Raw genomic sequence first — 20,997 nt, 5'->3', positions numbered from 1 at the left:
GTAACAAGTTACACTATACCTCAGATAACCCTTCATGGGTGGTAGACTGTAACAAGTTACACTATACCTCAGATTACCCTTCATGGGTGGTAGACTGTAACAAGTTACACTATACCTCAGATAACCCTTCATGGGTGGTAGACTGTAACAAGTTACACTATACCTCAGATAACCCTCCATGGGTGGTAGACTGTAACAAGTTACACTATACCTCAGATAACCCTTCATGGGTGGTAGACTGTAACAAGTTACACTATACCTCAGATAACCCTTCATGGGTGGTAGACTGTAACAAGTTACACTATACCTCAGATAACCCTCCATGGGTGGTAGACTGTAACAAGTTACACTATACCTCAGATAACCCTCCATGGGTGGTAGACTGTAACAAGATTACACTATACCTCAGATAACCCTTCATGGGTGGTAGACTGTAACAAGTTACACTATACCTCAGATAACCCTTCATGGGTGGTAGACTGTAACAAGTTACACTATACCTCAGATAACCCTTCATGGGTGGTAGACTGTAACAAGTTACACTATACCTCAGATAACCCTTCATGGGTGGTAGACTGTAACAAGTTACACTATACCTCAGATAACCCTTCATGGGTGGTAGACTGTAACAAGTTACACTATACCTCAGATAACCCTTCATGGGTGGTAGACTGTAACAAGTTACACTATACCTCAGATAACCCTTCATGGGTGGTAGACTGTAACAAGTTACACTATACCTCAGATAACACTTCATGGGTGGTAGACTGTAACAAGTTACACTATACCTCAGATAACCCTTCAGGGGTGATAAACTGTAACAGGTTACACTATATCTCAGCTAACAATACTTTACCCCAGGATACCCATTATGGGTGGTAACTATAGAAACAACGTGGATTAATTCAGGTCAGGGGAATTTAGCGAAACAAAGTTGGGATCCTGAGGGGCGCAGGGTCTAAGGCTAAGTGCTAGAGGCATCACTACAGACCCGGGCTCGATCCCGGGTCTGAAAAGTGTCAGCCTATTTGCAACCCACCACCTTGTTTCCATGTCGGTGTGTTGCACTTACATTCAGTCCAGTATGAATCACATGATTATGAAGGCATCCATGTATGAAAGTGTGTGTTCTTGTTTAAAATGTATGTAGTTCTGTCCCTCTGATGTTCTGGTCTATTCATGTTCTGTATTATGTCATGTTTCCTGTTTTGTGTGGACCCCAGGAAGAGTAGCTGCTGCTTTAGCACTAGCTAATAGGGATCCTAATAAATACTAAATACATAATAATGAACATAGTGGACATACAGATGTAGGATCTTAATTTAAACCAGTTTGCTAGAGGTTGAAAATAATCCTGCAGCAACAGGAAATTTTAATTTTTATGTGGATTATAATTAATGAATATTTGGAGGTGCTGACTAATAGATGCTGATCTTGCGAGTCATTGGAAAACCTTCCTGTTCTTTGTGGTTGAATCTGTGTTCGAAATTCACTGCTCGACTGAGGTACCCTACAGATAATTGTAGGTGTGGGGTACAGAGATGTGTCAAAAATCATGTTGAACACTATTATGGCACACAGAGTGAGTCCATGTAACTTATTATGTGATTTGTTAAGCACACGTTTACTCCTGGACATATTTAGGCCATAACAAAGGGGTTGAATACTTATTGACTCAAGACATTTCAGCTTTTCATTATTACCAAAAAAAGTGAAATCAAATCTAAATGTCCCTTTTTGAATTCAGGCTGTAACACAACAACATTTGGAAAAAGTCAAGGGCTGTGAATACTTGACTTTTTAATGTTGTTTCATTTCATTGGCCTGAGCTATTTTTAGTTGGAATTCAAGACCAGGCTGATCTCAGTTTGTCAGTGTCAGAATAGCCACTCATTTTGTTGTATTTGTGTGGTGTAAAAAACAAAACAAAGACCTGGGCCTATGATTTCTTAATCCTCGTCTATGCAGTGGAGCAGAGAACAAACAGGACATGGAATAGCATCTCCCCCTTAGCAGGAGAAACCCGAGTCTATCTTCCTTACTTATGTTAGTCAGCGTTAGTCTCTGTTTGGTATATATCTTGGCTACAAAGACAGCATTGGTTGCCATGGTTTCAGTCCTGTGTTATGGGAGTTGTGATTTACCAATGTTACAGATGTCATCTCTTCAAGAGGATAGTATTCAGGAGGAATATTTTCAAGGGGAAAGTATTCAGAAGGAAAATATTCAGGAGGAAAATATTCAGGGAGAAAGTATTCAGGAGGAAAATATTCAGGGGGAAAGTATTCAGGAGGAAAAAATCAGGGAGAAAGTATTCAGGAGGAAAATATTCAGGGGAAAGTATTCAAAAGTATTCAGGGGAAAGTATTCAGGAGGAAAATATTCAGGGAAAGTATTCAGGAAAGTATTCAGGGGGAAAGTATTCAGGAGGAAAGTATTCAGGAGGAAAATATTCAGGGGGAAAGTATTCAGGGGTAAAGTATTCAGGGGGAAAGTATTCAGGAGGAAAGTATTCAGGGGGAGGGAAAGTATTCAGGGGAAAGTATTCAAAAGTATTCAGGAGGAAAATATTCAGGGAGAAAGTATTCAGGGGGAAAGTATTCAGGAGGAAAATATTCAGGGGGAAAGTATTCAGGGGAAAATATTCAGGAGAAAGTATTCAGGAGGAAAGTATTCAGGAGGAAAATATTCAGGAGGAGAAAAGTATTCAGGAGGGGAAAAGTATTCAGGAGGGAGGAAAGTATTCAGGGGGAAAACTTATTGGAAAGACAAACTACTTATTTTTGTTAGACTTGTTTTGTTTCCCCCTTTGCTTAATCATCATGTTTTTTCTGATCATCCATGTCTGTTGTATTGACAACCCTTTCCACAAAATGAGGATAAATCATCATTTAGGCATATGCATGATCACGCATACCAGATGCAGAGGTCAGGATTGGGGGGTACAATACATTACCTCATGTATTCTAATTGTTTTCCTGCACAGATGAATGTTGGTTCCCTTTGCTGGGTACACATGTTAACCAACAAATTAATTGATTTACACATAAACCCTCAGACAAACAGATTACTGATGACAAGAATAAACAAAACACAAACAAATATATTAGATCGTTATGAATTATGCATGAGTTCTACTTTGCTTGGACAAGCTTGTTGCCAAGAAACCAAATTCTGTTTTGTTAATTCCAGTTCTAATAACATCCTCCTCCAGCTGACTTCCCCCTGGTTCACAGTCGCTGTCCCTTCAACTCTTTCAGCCGACAGTAGAAATACTACTGGACCTGAATCTATTTCTAAAAACTTTAATTATTCTCAAGAGACCAGAGAGCTGTGTGGCCCCTGATTCAATAGAAATGGATTTTGGTTGAATGTGCTTTAGTTTTCTTATCTGCCACTGAGTGGAGAAGAGAACTCGTTTCTCTCGCTGTAACTGATATTGCAGCAGAAGCACAGTGCAATTTTCACATTTTAGAATTATTAAAATTAAAAAGCAGCCATATTCAATTTACAAACTGGGGCTGCGGACAATAACAGCTGCTATTTTGTACTGGAAGATGTCAAATATGAATTCCTGTAGAATGTTATATATTATCACACAGGGATCATACAGTATGTCACCTATGATAGATATTGTATTCCCCAGTGGTGCAACGTTGAAATGACCTCATTACGACATGATTAAAACCAGAACTGGTTGAACAATTGTTAAAATAACATCTTTGTGGTCAATTTTCCCTACCGGGAAGTAGATATATTGGCCGGCAGGGTAAATGTAGGCAAACAACCCTCAAGTGTCTGTTTATATGTACTTCCATAGGCCTGTAGTGACAAGCATAATCATCCAACATCATTTACTTCTGTTTTCTCCTGCATTGTGTCTCTATCTGACTGTTTACACCTCTGGGTTGTTCTAACTAATGTCCCTGTCACCCACCCTCACTGTGACCATTGTTTGGTAAAGGGAGCGGGTGGTGGGGGGCTACACCTGGGCTGAGCTGTCCAATAGGTGTGCCCCAGGGAGAGGGTGGTGGGGGTATACACCTGGGCTGAGCTGTCCTATAGATGTGCCCCAGGGAGAGGGTGGTGGGTTGCTACACCTGGGCTGAGCTGTCCAATAGGAATGCCCCAGGGAGAGGGTGATAGGGGTATACACCTGGGCTGAGCTGTCCTATAGGTGTGCCCCAGGGAGAGGGTGGTGGGGGTCTACACCTGGGTTGAGCTGTCCTATAGGTGTGCCCCAGGGAGAGGGTGGTGGGAGGCTACACCTGGGCTGAGCTGTCCAATAGGTGTGCCCCAGGGAGAGGATGATAGGGGTATACACCTGGGCTGAGCTGTCCTATAGGTGTGCCCCAGGGAGAGGGTGGTGGGGGGCTACACCTGGGCTGAGCTGTCCTATAGGTGTGCCCCAGGGAGAGGGTGGTGGGGGGCTACACCTGGGCTGAGCTGTCCTATAGGTGTGCCCCAGGGAGAGGGTGATAGGGGTATACACCTGGGCTGAGCTGTCCTATAGGTGTGCCCCAGGGAGAGGGTGGTGGGGGTCTACACCTGGGTTGAGCTGTCCTATAGGTGTGCCCCAGGGAGAGGGTGGTGGGAGGCTACACCTGGGCTGAGCTGTCCAATAGGTGTGCCCCAGGGAGAGGATGATAGGGGTATACACCTGGGCTGAGCTGTCCTATAGGTGTGCCCCAGGGAGAGGGTGGTGGGGGCTACACCTGGGCTGAGCTGTCCTATAGGTGTGCCCCAGGGAGAGGGTGGTGGGGGCTACACCTGGGCTGAGCTGTCCTATAGGTGTGCCCCAGGGAGAGGGTGGTGGGGGGCTACACCAGGGCTGAGCTGTCCTATAGGTGTGCCCCAGGGAGAGGGTGGTGGGGGTCTACACCTGGGTTGAGCTGTCCTATAGGTGTGCCCCAGGGAGAGGGTGGTGGGAGGCCCCTGGGCTGAGCTGTCCAATAGGTGTGCCCCAGGGAGAGGATGATAGGGGTATACACCTGGGCTGAGCTGTCCTATAGGTGTGCCCCAGGGAGAGGGTGGTGGGGGGCTACACCTGGGCTGAGCTGTCCTATAGGTGTGCCCCAGGGAGAGGGTGGTGGGGGGCTACACCTGGGCTGAGCTGTCCTATAGGTGTGCCCCAGGGAGAGGGTGGTGGGGGCTACACCAGGGCTGAGCTGTCCTATAGGTGTGCCCCAGGGAGAGGGTGGTGGGGGTCTACACCAGGGCTGAGCTGTCCTATAGGTGTGCCCCAGGGAGAGGGTGGTGGGGGTCTACACCAGGGCTGAGCTGTCCTATAGGTGTGCCCCAGGGAGAGGGTGATAGAGGTATACATCTGGGCTGAGCTGTCCTATAGGTGTGCCACAGGGAGAGGGTGGTGGGGGTATAAACCTGGGCTGAGCTGTCCTATAGGTGTGCCCCAGGGAGAGGGTGGTTGTTTGTAGGTGACCAATACTTATTTTCCACCATAATTTGCAAATCAATTCATTAAAATCCTACAATGTGATTTTCTGGAAAAAAAATTCTCATTTTGTCTGTCATAGTTGAAGTGTACCTATGAGGAAAATTACAGGCCTCTCTCATCTTTTTCAGTGGGAGAACTTGCACAATTGGTGGCTGACTAAATACTTTTTTGCCCAACTGTAGTTGACGTTATTTGTTGACATTCTTCAATTTAAACGTTGTACAGATGTAGGATCTTAATTTGGTCACTCGTTTGTTACTGAGAATTTTCCTATACAGCAGGAAATGAAACTTGTAGTGCTTTTGAGTTTAAGAAGGCTTCTAAAGTTTGTTATTTCAGACTTGCTTTCCCTTCACGATAATAGTATCAACCCCTACAAAAATGTCCATGAATTTCTAATCGACATAATTATTAACATTTCCTGTTGCTGCAGCATTATTTTTCTTGCTGTTGCATACTGGTTCAAATTAAGGTCCGCCATCTGTATGCTATCTAGTCCTTTCAGATGAGGATTAAGAAACCAGAATAATAAAGCATGTTAAATTAAATAGAGATAAGATTTGAGTCTAATGTATATAATGATGGTATATTTTCTGACGCACAATGTGTAAGGAACAAAGAACACAAGGAACAAATAACGATGGCATTGAAACCAGCTTCTATCAAATCACTGAGTTCCTTGATATTCCAACGGCACAAAGGATCTTTCATTCCATTTACCCTTATCAGTGTGCTCTTACGGCTGTAATATAACGGCTGAAATACAACATAGAGGACAAGAGATGCATTCAAAACCTGTATGGAACAGGAACCCTGTATGTGAGATAATAGGTGTCTGTAGCTTAATGAAATACAGGAACCCTGTATGTGAGATAATAGGTGTCTGTAGCTTAATGAAATACAGGACCCTGTATGTGAGATAATAGGTGTCTGTAGCTTAATGAAATACAGGAACCCTGTATGTGAGATAAACTTGTAGGTGAGTTTAAGAAGGCTTCTAAAGTTTGTTATTTCAGACTTAATGAAATACAAAAATGGAACCCTGTTGCTATAGGAGATAAATATAGTGAGATAGTAGGTGTCTGTATGAAATACAGGAACCCTGTATGTGAGATAAGAGGTGTCTGTAGCTTAATGAAATACAGGAACCCTGTATGTGAGATAAGAGGTGCCTGTAGCTTAATGAAATACAGGAACCCTGTATGTGAGATAAGAGGTGCCTGTAGCTTAATGAAATACAGGAACCCTGTATGTGAGATAAGAGGTGCCTGTAGCTTAATGAAATACAGGAACCCTGTATGTGAGATAAGAGGTGCCTGTAGCAGGAACCCTGTAATGAAATACAGGAACCCTGTATGTGAGATAAGAGGTGCCTGTAGCTTAATGAAATACAGGAACCCTGTATGTGAGATAGTAGGGGATCGGTGATGTAATGTCCCTGTTCCCCTCATGTTATTATACGTTGTCAAGAGAAAAGTCAGACTGCGTCCCTATTTACTATAAAGTGCCCAGGCTTTAGTCAAACGTAGTGCACGATAAAGGGAACAGAATGCCATTTGGGATGCAGTCCCAGACTAAAATTCCCCGATGTCATTTAGAAGATTTATCCATTTCATCTGATTTTAATCTTCATAGGCGTTTTTTTCTGCTGAAGTAATTGTCCTCAGATCCCCTTACAGAGGACGACGGCCCCGAAGCTAATACATACAGAGTATAGGATCGTCTGAAGACATTCTGAGTAGAATTACGTACAGTACACTTTGCCAAGAGTAAGCACCCTTGAACCTCTTAGAAGACGGACAAAACAGTGTTTTCATCTTCAGAGCATTTAGAAATATAGTTTATATCAATAGAAATCAAAAGCGTAAGTCCATACATAACAGATACATCAGCATCACCATGGATTAGAGAAGAGCAAGGAGAAAACAGCAAAAAGGAAGGCTTGTTCACTTACATGACGCTGTTATCCCACAGTGCACAGTAAGGACTCAGGGTTCCCTGCATTACCAAGAAGAAGAGAGCACGCTGAAAACCTTCACTCATTAGATAACCACAACAAAATGACCAAAGACTCACAGATAGTCATTTCTACCCGTAATTATCTAAGAATAACTCACTAAACAAATTGTTCTTTAAACTAACGGCTATGGCAAGACCTCTTTAGATTGCAGTTCAGGGTTAAAATGTAAAATGCCAATGAGAATTGGTGGCAGTTTCACTTTGAATCACTTTAGCCTCAATAAGCATTGAAGTACCCAACAATGGCTACAGCCACACGTTTAGAGTGCATTAGCCAACAAACAATGGTAGAGTAATTGATTCGATAATTCATTTGCAGGCGCCCAGTGTAGCAGGTGTGTCAGGAGAGAGAGAGAGAGAGAGAGAGAGAGAGAGAGAGAGAGAGAGAGAGAGAGAGAGAGAGAGAGAGAGAGAGAGAGAGAGAGAGAGAGAGAGAGAGGCACAGAGAGAGAGAGAGAGAGAGAGAGGCACAGAGAGAGAGAGAGAGAGATGGCCAGATAATTACAAGGACAAGCTCTCTTTACAACCCTGGCCTTTTAGTTAATCTCTGAGATGAAGACGATCGTTCAGAGGTGTCGTCCAAGGTGATGCAGAGCAGCATGTCATTGTCAGAGCCCATATATTTCAACTTGTCCTCCTGATTCAGATCTGGGCCTGTATTTATCAAGCGTTTCAGAGTAGCACTGCTGATCTGGGGTCAGTTTTGCCTTTAATAATAAAATGAATTAGGTTAATATGGACAGGGATGACCTGTTCCTAGGTCAGCACTCGTACTCTGAGATGTTGTGTGAATATAGGTCCAGATTTACAGTATCTTCTCTGTACAATTGACTTTGGTAACTGTGTTTTAGTGTGGACTCAGGTACATGGATTACCGTCATGTAACTGGGTCCAATGTATCGGTTACACAATTATCTGATTGGATATTAAACATCTGCCTCCTCTGTGTCGCTTGTATGCCTTTTCAAGAAGTGAGGGAGTCTTGGGCAGGTACTTACATTGTGAGGAGGTCATTCTTGCCCTCGAATGAATTCAAATGAAAGATGAAATATGAAAGATGAATAAAACAACGGTCCTTACGTTGGCCAGGTGAGCCAGCTCGATCTCCAGGTGTGACTCTGTTATCCTGGGCTCTGGTCTCACTGTGACAGCAATGACTTTGGAGCTCACTGCCGTGTGGTTCCTGGGTGGAAAACAGAGTGATGTACACCATGAGATGGACACTGATTGGAAGTTGTGGCACGTAGGCACTGCTACATAAATACCGTGTGTTCGGTCCCACTTTAAACAAAGTACATCTTATAAAGGCTATATGTGGCTTCATAATGGCTTCATGATCACTACATAAAGGCTTTATAAGCACTATATAAATGCTTCACAAATCGTACAAACCATATGACTAAACTTTATGTTCTGTCTTATTATAAGGGTATATGTCAGACAAATGCATTACAATCTCTGGGAGAGTTTTCTTTGTGAGTCAGGATTTTATTTTTTGGGGAGTTTGCACAAAAGGTGTGTTAATAAAATGTTCCCTAAATGAGTTGTGTTTCATAGACTTAGCGAAGATAAAATCATATACAGCGTTTACAACATGACCCCTCATTCAGAATGTTGATACTATAGATGCACAATGTATCAATGTCCACCTTTGATGCAAAAACAACACAAAATGTCAGGCACTGACACACCTGCTGTGGCACTGCAGGACAAGACCTGACACACAAAATGACACACCTCTCTGTGAGGCACTTGATAAACACACCTGCTGTGGCACTGCAGGACAAGACCTGAAATGCACTTGATACACACACACAAAATGACACACCTCTCTGTGAGGCACTTGATAAACACACCTGCTGTGGCACTGCAGGACAAGACCTGACACACAAAATGACACACCTCTCTGTGAGGCACTTGATAAACACACCTGCTGTGGCACTGCAGGACAAGACCTGACACACAAAATGACACACCTCTCTGTGACACTTGATAAACAACCTGCTGTGGCACAGGACAAGACCTGACACACAAAATGACACACGTGAAGATAAACACACCTGCTGTGGCACTGCAGGACAAGACAAGTCAACCCAAATACATGTGAACTGGAGCCCAGACAGAGCGAGAGGAGAGAAATTAGGCACTGGGGGCCAACTTAGGGTGTGATTTTCATGGTCCATTTGGAGCGAGTCACAAAAGATTGAAAATAGACACGTCTGGAGGTCTGGCCTTTTCTACGTTAAATGAATCACAGTGAAGTGTCTCTACCAAACAACCTGAATCTAACAGAGATCTTTAAACACTGTCTGTATCACAAATGGCACCCAATTCCCTTTTTACTGCACTACTACAAAAGTACTGCACAGTATTTATTCTGGATCCCCATTAGCTGCTGCCTTCCTGGGGTCCAGGGAATAGGGTGCCATTTGGGATGCATTCCGTGCCTCTTCCTCATCTCATGCAGTGTATATCTAGTCTATCTCCACTGCAAAGCAAGACAAATCCCCAAACCAACTTCAAATGACACTCTCCTTTTGTCTTTAGCTTATTTACTTCCTGAATATAGGTATGGGGGGGGGATTCTATTGCTGAATAAAAATGGATGACTTTCTCTCTAGAGTGGTAATGTGTTTTGAAACATAATAATACATTGTAGTTCATGAAAGGGTGACTTGGTAGAAAGCGGTCTTGGTACACTTCTGAGCCTGCCTCTCTCCTCACCTCACCTGAACTGGCCCAGAAAAAGAGAATGAAAGAGAACTACTCAAAAGGAAGTTAATTGGAGCCTTTCTACTTTTCCAGGTTCAGATCTACACTATGTCCTCTTTGCACTTCATTTGTCTTTATCTTCAAGGGAACGTGTGTCATGGGGTGGAGAACAGAGAATGTCACATTTCCTTTCCCTCTTTCATCTCTCTCTCTTTCATTTACCTCCTGGGGAAACAAAACAGTAGGTTGTGACACCACCAAACTGATACTACAATGACTGACTGGTTCAAATGACACCCTACTCTCTATAATATAGTGCACTACTTTTGACTGGGCCCAAAGGACTCTGGTCAAAAGTAGTGCTAAATGTAGGGAATAGTGTGCCATTTTGGTTTCTGACTGACAGTGTCTGACCTACAGTTCTCTAGGGAGGGTCGGAGAAGGTTCTAGAGCTCTCAGCTGGGCCCAAAGATGTTCCATAGAACGCCTGGAACTCTCTAGAGAGAAAGACTGGGTTCGATGTTTGATCCTGGGCAAGAACACCACAATCTGGGTCAGTCTGTCTGCTGTTTCCATAAACAGGCCACATTACTAAGTCAAATATGGATTTAGGACTGGTTCATAAAGAAAACTAGTGCAGATACAACATCAATGGATGGCTTTTATAAGTAGAATATCAGAGACCAGAGGAAATACAATAACAATGGATGGCTTTTATAAGAGTAGAATATCAGTGACCAGAGGAAATACAATAACAATGGATGGCTTTTATAAGAGTAGAATATCAGTGACCAGAGGAAATACAATAACAATGGGTGGCTTTTATAAGAGTAGAATATCAGTGACCAGAGGAAATACAATAACAATGGGTGGCTTTTATAAGAGTAGAATATCAGTGATCAGAGGAAATATAATAATAATGGATGGCTTTTATAAGAGTAGAATATCAGTGACCAGAGGAAATACAATAACAATGGATGGCTTTTATAAGAGTAGAATATCAGTGACCAGAGGAAATCTATCTGCACTGCTAATGCTATAATTTCATCAGTGGATTCTATATATTTGACTATATTTCCTTCAGGACCATCCTACAGTGGGGTAATGTATAGTTGTAGTGCAGCACTCCCAAGGAGGCTAAGAATAGCAACATCATTTCTTTGAAAGGGTGGAGTTCCGTGTTGTTTGGGTTAGTTGAGACCGGGAACAAAGAAACGGGACCCTGTGCGTAGATCACTGCTCTGAGGAGAGACTGACTGATGGCTGCATGTCACTTCAGGTAGATACCATTGCTGAATGTGTTATTTTATCTTATCTGCTATTGGTTTTCCTCTCAGTGTATGAGGACCTGTTGCAAAAGGTGTCTACTCTGTCAAAAGCTTTGTGCAACAGGAAAATCCATCTGATTGTGGGTTGTTGTAGGTAACATCTCTAGCCAGCTAGCTAACATGTAGCCAGTAGCTAACCATCTAGCTATCCAGCACTGTACACTAGCTCTAACTAATTATGTGAGAGAAACATTAATAGCGACCCATATTGACAAAGTGAAAACATGCATTTAGAAAATGTTTGCTAATGAACAGAAAATGAAATATATAAATATCTCATTTGCATAAGCATTCACACCTCTGAGTCAATACATGTTAGAATCACCTTTGTAGTGACTGGGTGTATTGATACACCATCTGAAGTGTAATTCATAACTTTAACATGCTCAGAGGGATATTCAAAGTCTGCTTAATAAAATACAAAAACATCTACCAATTAAGTGCCCTTCTTTGTGAGGCATTGGAAAATATCATTGGACTTTTAAGGAATCTGTGCTGAATCTGTGTTTGAAACTCACTGCTCGACTAAGGGATCTTATAGATCATTGTATGTGTGGGGTACAGAGGTGAGGTAGTCGTTCAAAAATCATGTTAAACACTATTATTTCATATAGCTTTTCCTCAGGCATCCTTTTGTCTGTCACTCAATGCAAGAGATTCAAATTCTAGGCTTGTGTCCCGAATGGCACCCTATTCCCTATCAAAGTGTACTTTAGATCAGAGCCCTACATAGGGAATAGGGTGTGATTTCATACGCAGCCTTGCTCTAACTGGGTGAGAGCCTTGACGATACGTAATGACAGTAATGTCCAAACTGATCAACAGAATAACTAACCATATTGGAAACCAGCTTGAAAGCATAAACCAACCATGAAATATTGCTTGGTCGTCCGTTGTCCCTTCTAATTAGTAGTATGAGAACATAATATGATTTAACCAGGATGGAGTTCAGATATTATGATGATTATTTTAACCCAATTTTGTGTTGCTTCCCGAATGGTACCCTATTCCTTATTTAGTGCACTACTTTAGACCAGGGCTTTGGTCAAAAGAAGTACATTATATAGGGAATAGGGTGCGATTTGGGACACAGATGTGGTGTCATCCTCCTCAGCAGAAAGCAGAGATTAATTGTTGTTGATTCTGGGAGCAAAGCTTGTCGTTTTAATTCATGAAAAGTTACAGGGAAACTTGAGTTGATCAGCTTTGATGGATTCTTTGATAATTGGCTTGTCATCTATGGATTACACGACTGAAAGATGGTATTCTACTACGATATTCTGAAAGAAAGCGATGCCATTTTTCCTTTTGAAGTATTGATGATGATCTGGTAGAATGATGCATCATGGGAATAATATGTCTGTTTTACCTCCACATCATTTTTGATCTACTGTATATAATGTACCTTGAGAAGGGTTTTTGTATCCTCGTAGGTACAGTAGTATGTATAGTGCAGTACGTAAAATGAGCTTTTGCAAGTACATATAGTGCAATGTAGAGGCCATTTCCTGGAAAAGCAAAGTGGAAGGAGTCTTTTATGAACCCTCCCTGGATAGCCTACACTACCTGTGAAATACTATTGGAGGATTTACACTCAGGCAGTGCAGCAGACACTTTGTCAGAGAATAAAGTTGACATCATATTTTACATCTCACTGCTGTCTCGCCTGGACCGTGTCCCAAATGACTACTTATCCCCTCTGTCTCCCTCTCCTCCGCTGAGAGACAGAGAGAGAGACAGAGAGAGAGACAGAGAGAGACAGAGAGGGACAGAGAGGAGACAGAGAGAGAGAGACAGAGAGAGAGACAGAGAGAGACAGAGAGAGACAGAGAGAGAGACAGAGAGAGAGACAGAGGAGAGAGACAGAGAGAGAGAGAGAGACAGAGAGAGACAGAGAGAGAGAGAGAGAGAGAGAGAGAGAGAGAGAGAGAGAGAGAGAGAGAGAGAGAGAGAGAGAGAGAGAGAGAGAGAGAGAGAGAGAGAGAGAGAGAGAGAGAGAGAGAGAGAGAGAGAGAGAGAGACAGGGAGAGAGACAGAGAGAGAGAGTGACAGTGCTAGAGAGAGAGAGAGAGACAGAGAGAGAAGGAGTGACAGAGAGAGAATGACAGAGAGAGAAGGAGTGACAGAGAGAGGAGTGACAGAGGAGAGAAGGAGTGACAGAGAGAGGAGTGACAGAGAGAGGAGTGACAGAGAGAGAAGAGTGACAGAGAGAAAGAGAGTGACAGAGTGCTAGAGAGAGAGAGAGAGAGAGAGACAGAGAGACAGAGAGAGAGAGTGAGAGTGACAGTGCTAGAGAGAGAGAGAGAGAGAGAGAGAGAGAGAGAGAGAGAGAGACAGAGAGAGAGAGAGAGAGAGAGAGACAGAGAGACAGAGACAGAGAGAGAGAGAGAGATGTTGATAGAGAAGATGTATGGTCCATCATACCTTGGTGAAGGCAGCATCAGTCCCAGAGTCTTGTACAGGACTGTCCCCAGGATGAAAACAGGTGATCCATCCATGTCTGATGGACAGAAGGAAATCAGTTTGGACAATATGCTGTGATAATGTGTTTGACCTACTGCACAAACCTCATTCCTACAAAACAGTTTTTATTAGGTTAATATTCAGTTTTTTAAGTCATGTTTTAAAAAGAATCTGAGCGGTAGATCTCGGCTTGCTTTTTGACTGCGAAAATGATCTTGACTCAGAAAAGGTTGGTGACCACTGCTGTAAGGCAGCGAAATGGAGGCTGTCGACACCTGTTGGAGCAGTTCTCTGGATCTCTGCTCCAAATGGATCCCTATTCCCTACATGGGGCCCATAGGGCTCTGGTTAAAAGTACTGCACAATATAGGGATTAGGGTGCTACTTGGGAGGCTACCTGGATAGGTCTCCCTGCTAAACTGATTAAGCCAGTTAACCAAATTGTCTGTCTACACTCTGGGCTCTGGGCTCTGGGCTCTCTGGGCTCTGGGCTCTGGGCTCTGCACTGGCATGGGTTAACAGGATACAAACATCACAGGAGGCTGCTGAGGGGAGGACGGCTCATAATAATGTCAGGGACGGAGCGAATGAAATGGCATCATCAAACACATGGAAACCTTGTGTTTGACACCATTCATTCCACTACTGCTTTAAGCACTTTGAGATTAAGGGAACTACAATATCTTTGGTTCTGCTTGTTTGCTAGGTCTCATTTACACAATTGTTATCATAGAGTCATGGTAGATGTTGTCAATCACTGCCGTTGCCATTCTGTAGCTGGGTCATTCCCACCGTAAGGTGCCTTTTCTGTCTCCAGGAAATATCACTTCTTATTTACTGTCAGATGTGGATCCCAGAAGGAATTTAATAGAAGGTCAGATGTCCTTTTCCTTAAAAACACAAACATATCTTGAAAGGGACGTTAGGTGTTTTTGCGATGTCCCTCTGTATTAGCAATCAAATTCCACGACAAATATAAGCCACAAAATAATAAATATTTAAAATCCTTCTTCATTTATTTTATAGTCTTAGTTAAATTTTCTCCCATCAATAATGATTATTGTATTGATTATTATTTTATTAAAGATTATCTGTGTGACACTTCCATTTCAGAAAAAAGACCCTTTTCTACAATGACACCACATTCAGGAAGTGTCACCATTTCAATGGAGAGAAAACAATGGTGCAAAGCTAAATAAATATAAACGCTCAGTTTTATCATTTTTTAAATATTTTTTTAAAACATTTTTCATGTTGTTAGTCTGTATGTCCCAGTATTACATTTCCACCCTGTTAGGCTAAATTATCGAGAAAATTCACAACATGTGTTGTTAGATAGAGAAGTTCACTATTTTGCTAGCTCAATCTTGCTCCACATTTCCACACTGTTAGTTCCCACCCTGTTAGGGTTATGCACCTAACAGGTTGGAAAATGCACCTAAAAAAATAGGTGCATGAGCTTGACCAATATGTTTTCCTGAAAATGTCCTTTTTCTGGTGGAATCGTATTTGTATATATATACAGTATATACACTTTTCCCTCCATAAGTTATGATGTCCATAAGGCACAGAGTAGGAATGACCCAGCTAGTGCTGCCATTAGAAATGGAATGCTAGGTTTACAGTTGTACGCCACTAGATTCTAGAATGTTGGTCAAACTCCAGGCATTCTATTTTGATCAGTGGGGTCACATGATGGAGCAACTAAGGGTTCATTCTGGAAGAAGTAACTACACATAATTAGCCATGACTACTGGACATTTGGAAATAAACCAATTTCTTACTACACGAGTTTCAAATACTGCTCAGAATACAGTAAAGAACATGGTTAAACAGCCTGAAGAAGATTCTCCTTATCCAGCTCCTGCTCCATCTCCTCCTCATCTTCATCATCACCACTACCACCATATTCATCATCATCATCATCATCATTAGCACTACCACCATATTCATCATCATCATTAGCACTACCACCATATTCATCATCATCATCATCATCATCATTAGCACTACCACCATATTCATCACCATCATCATCATCATCATCATCATCATCATCATCATCATAGCACTACCACCATATTCATCATCACCACTACCACCATATTCATCATCATCATCATCATCATCATCATCATCATCATCATCATCATCATCACCACCACTACCACCACCATCATGGTTGAGTTACCTGCAGACTGTGGTAGAAAGATGCCCTTGGGGATAACCACCTTGTCCTCAGAGTTCCTGGCCCAGTCCACCATGCCTTTACGGCCCTTCATAGGGAAGTTGATGTCAGTCATCACAGACAGTGCCGGGAGCCTCTGGATGCTGGCCACTGAGGGTGACAAAACAAGGGAGGGAATTAGTTTGGTTAGGTTTAGTTCATGTTGCATAAAATCTTGCAGTTTACTTATAGACATTAAAGTTAGACAGATAACAAAACAATTACACCCAGGAAAGGAATACATGAACAATATTATATTTTACCATTTATGTTGTGCACACATTATCACAAAACACTATTCAATTCAATTCAAAGGCTTTATTGGCATGGGAAACATGTTTACATTGCCAAAGCAAGTGAAATAGATAATAAACTAAAGTGAAATAAACAATGAGAAATAGAACAGTAAACTTTACACTCACAACGGCATTAAAGTAATAGAGTAACGTATCCTGTATGAGTGACAGGCAAAGGATGCTTCCTGACTTTCAAAAATCATCTATATAGGCCGAGATCTTCTCTTGATAAAACCTCAGTGCTTTCTGAGGCTGTTGTTGCTCCACAGAATATGACTTCAGCCTCCAGACACACTCTCAGTTCCCACCATGTACTTGCTAACTTGTAAATAGTGTGAAGTTAGGTTCACACACTGAGTGTCAGAAAGACAGTGCTGTAGCACAGACCTGGGTTCAAATACTATTTAATATAAGTTCAAATACTTTATATGGGTACGATTGAGCTTCCCTGGTCTAACGAACCAATTTAAATGTCCCCAAACTGCAAACCCCACCCATCTGGCACCCCAGGCAGACTCAAGCAAAGGCTCAATGTATTTGAAAGATTTCAATTTAGTATTTGAACTCAGGTCTGCTGGAGCATCAGTTGCCTCGTCCCTAATTCTCCTGCCTCCGAAAATAAACATCATGTGACCAGTTGCCTCGTCCCTAATTCTCCTGCTACTGAAAATAAACATCATGAAAAATTCTCCTGCTCCTGAAAATAAACATCATGTGACCAGTTGCCTCGTCCCTAATTCTCCTGCTCCTGAAAATAAACATCATGTGACCAGTTGCCTCGTCCCTAATTCTCCTGCTCCTGAAAATAAACTGATCCTGAAAATAAACATCATGTGACCAGTTGCCTCGTCCCCTAAAATTCTCCTGCGTCCCCAGTAATTCTCCTGCTCCTGAAAATAAACATCATGTGACCAAATTCTCCTGCTCCTGAAAATAAACATCATGTGACCAGTTGCCTCGTCCCTAATTCTCCTGCTCCTGAAAATAAACATCATGTGACCAGTTGCCTCGTCCCTAATTCTCCTGCTCCTGAAAATAAACATCATGTGACCAGTTCTCCCCTAATTCTCCTGCTCCTGAAAATAAACATCTGACCAAATTCTCCTGCTCCTGAAAATAAACATCATGTGACCAGTTGCCTCGTCCCTAATTCTCCTGCTCCTGAAAATAAACATCATGTGACCAGTGCCAGTTGCCTTGTCCCTAATTCTCCTGCTCCTGAAAATAAACATCATGTCCCCTAATTCTCCTGCTCCTGAAAATAAACATCATGTGACCAGTTGCCTCATCCATAATTCTCCTGCTCCTGAAAATAAACATCATGTGACCAGTTGCCTCGTCCCTAATTCTCCTGCTCCTGAAAATAAACATCATGTGACCAGTTGCCTCGTCCCTAATTCTCCTGCTCCTGAAAATAAACATCATGTGACCAGTTGCCTCGTCCCTAATTCTCCTGCTCCTGAAAATAAACATCATGTGACCAGTTGCCTCCCCTAATTCTCCTGCTCCTGAAAATAAACATCATGTGACCAGTTGCCTCGTCCCTAATTCTCCTGCTCCTGAAAATAAACATCATGTGACCAGTCATGTGACCCCTCGTCCCTAATTCTCCTGCTCCTGAAAATAAACATCATGTGACCAGTTGCCTCCCTAATTATCCTGTCCCTAATTCCTGCTCCTCCTGAAAATAAACATCATGTGACCAGTTGCCTCGCCTCCCCATAATGCTCCTGAAAATAAACATCATGTGACCAGTTGAAAATAAACATCATGTGACCAGTTGCCTCGTCCCTAATTCTCCTGCTCCTGAAAATAAACATCATGTGACCAGTTGCCTCGTCCCTAATTCTCCTGCTCCTGAAAATAAACATCATGTGACCAGTTGCCTAATTCTCCTGCTCCTGAAAATAAACATCATGTGACCAGTTGCCTCGTCCCTAATTCTCCTGCTCCTGAAAATAAACATCATGTGACCAGTTGCCTAGTCCCTAATTCTCCTGCTCCTGAAAATAAACAAACATCATGTGAATACGCCTATTTTCAGTCCGAACCTGATATTCTAAGAATTAATTTGTGTTGTGCTGACCCGGGATTACGGTTTGCACAACATTATAGGCATGTTTGAGAGCAAGGTGTGACCGGTGCTGTGGAGAGAGAGAGAAGCACACCTGTATCTCACACAGAACTAGAATGAGATCCCCTTTCTATGCTCTCCCTCTCTCTGCTAGACATGAGCCTGCGACTCTCATCTCTCCAGCAAGGCACTTCATCTCTTCCTTATAGAATCAAAGGTGTGACAATGGTGCTGGAGGAGCTGCAGTACCTCTGATTACCTTGAAATAAATTTGCCAAGTTATAGAATTACTGCTGTCAGTTCAGAAAGAAATGAAATAATACAGAATACTACACCAGGTGTAGGACTATAATTTAGACAATAGCCTAGCGGTGGATTGTGTTCATGTAACCCAATCACAAAGCATATAGAGATCGAGGTTGTAACCTCATATAAATATCTGGGAATTTTAATTGATGACGGCCTCTCTTTTAAATTGCATATTCAACAACTTGTAAAAAAATTGAAGCTGAAATTGGGATTTTATTTTAGGAATAAGGCCTGTAGGAGGCTTGTATCAGCTACATTTATGCCTTTACTAGACTATGGGGATATTTTATATATGAATGCTTCTGCTCAGTGTTTGAGATCAATTGACACTCTTTACCATGGCACTTTGAGATTTATTTTAAACTACAAAACCCTTACGCACCACTACACTTTGTATACCAGGGTTGGCTGGCCTTCTCTAGTCACTCGTAGGCTCAGTCACTGGTATACTTTTATTTACAAAGCCATTTGGGGTTTACTACCTTTTTATTTGTGCATTTTTATTGTTCAGAAATGTGGTGGGTACTCTCTTCGTTCGCTGGACTTTATCCTGCTAACTGTTCCAAATGTCCAAACTGAATTTGGTAAAAGGGCTTTTATGTACTCTTTATTTTTTTATTTTTTTTATTTGACCCCTTTTTCTCCCCAATTTCGTGGTATCCAATTGTTTAGTAGCTACTATCTTCTCTCATCGCTACAACTCCCGTACGGGCTCGGGAGAGACGAAGGTTGAAAGTCATGCGTCCTCCGATACACAACCCAACCAAGCCGCACTACTTCTTAACACAGCGCCATCCAACCCGGAAGCCAGCCGCACCAATGTGTCCAGGAGTTGCTGGTGCACGATGAGACAAGGATTTCCCTATCGGCCAAACCCTCCCTAACCCAGACGACGCTAGACCAATTGTGCGTCGCCCCACGGACCTCCCGGTCTCTGTGCCATCGTCTTGGAACACCTTACAAAATACTTTTAAACTGGAAGAACTTGTCCCGATTGGTGTTTTTAAATCACTGATGAAGGATTTTGAGGCTGATTCCCTGACCTGTCAATGTTTTTAAATCACTGATGAAGGATTTTGAGGCTGATTCCCTGACCTGTCAATGTTTTTAATTTGCTGTTTTATACTCTTGTGAATTCAATTGTTTTTACTAGATTACTTTTTCATGGTGTCTGTCTGTCATTTTTTTTGTAATGACTTGGTGCTGCCTATCTTGGCATGGGCGCTCTTGAAAAGAGATTTTAATCTCAATGAGCCCTTCCTGGTTAAATAAAGTTTAAATAAATAAAATAACCAGGGAACGCATGGAAAATCTGTCAGTAAACAGCATGCAGCCAGAACCAGGCTTTCACAATATTTCAAATACAATTGTGGAAAAACACAGGTCAGAAAGCAAATGGCTCCTGCCTAAAGGAGAAGACTCTAATCTGACTGTAGACCATTTACATATTTGATAAACTTCCAAATAGGCCGACTGAGCAAACATAGTTTTACAAAGTAAAACAAGAGGGACAGGCTTTCAGCATGAGGGTTTTGGCCATCGGCGGCCAGTGAGCTGTGCAGTATTGGGTGAGTCAGTGAAACTGGAAAGCTTTTCTAGACCTGTCATTTCCTCCTCATATTGTACAATACGTCTCCACACACCTAGGCCTAGGATATTGATGGATTCAAGATGAGGTCGTTTTTATTGATCTCACTTTGTCCGTGTCAAAGTAGCCTGTCATTTCCATCATTTGTGCTGTATAAAACAATATTATTTTAAAGTAATATACAATTATGTACAATTGCATGAAATGTCTTTATAAAAGGCCATTCTTCTTGGAGACTGACTTGAATGGTGGAGTTTGACTTAAATGGTGGAGTCTGACTTGAATGGTGGAGTCTGACTTGAATGGTGGAGTCTGACTTTATTGGTGAGAGTCTGACTTTAATCGTGGAGTCTGACTTTATTGGTGGGAGTCTGACTTTAATAGTGGAGTCTGACTTTAATAGTGGAGTCTGACTTTATTGGTGGAGTCTGACTTTATTGGTGGAGTCTGACTTTATTGGTGGAGTCTGACTTTAATAGTAGAGTCTGACTTTAATAGTGGATTCTGACTTTAATAGTGGAGTCTG

General features: G+C 42.2%; 1 pseudogene; it reads right to left on the bottom strand.

Annotated features, from left to right (window-relative positions):
• LOC124042229 overlaps positions 1 to 20,997 on the bottom strand; it is a 277,909-nt pseudogene that overhangs the window by 13,875 nt on the left and 243,037 nt on the right.

Source organism: Oncorhynchus gorbuscha, linkage group LG08 (genome assembly GCF_021184085.1).
Source record: "Oncorhynchus gorbuscha isolate QuinsamMale2020 ecotype Even-year linkage group LG08, OgorEven_v1.0, whole genome shotgun sequence".
NCBI classification, from domain to species: domain Eukaryota; kingdom Metazoa; phylum Chordata; class Actinopteri; order Salmoniformes; family Salmonidae; genus Oncorhynchus; species Oncorhynchus gorbuscha.
Note: the sequence above shows the minus strand (reverse complement) of the source record. Positions and strands in the feature narration are given on the sequence as shown.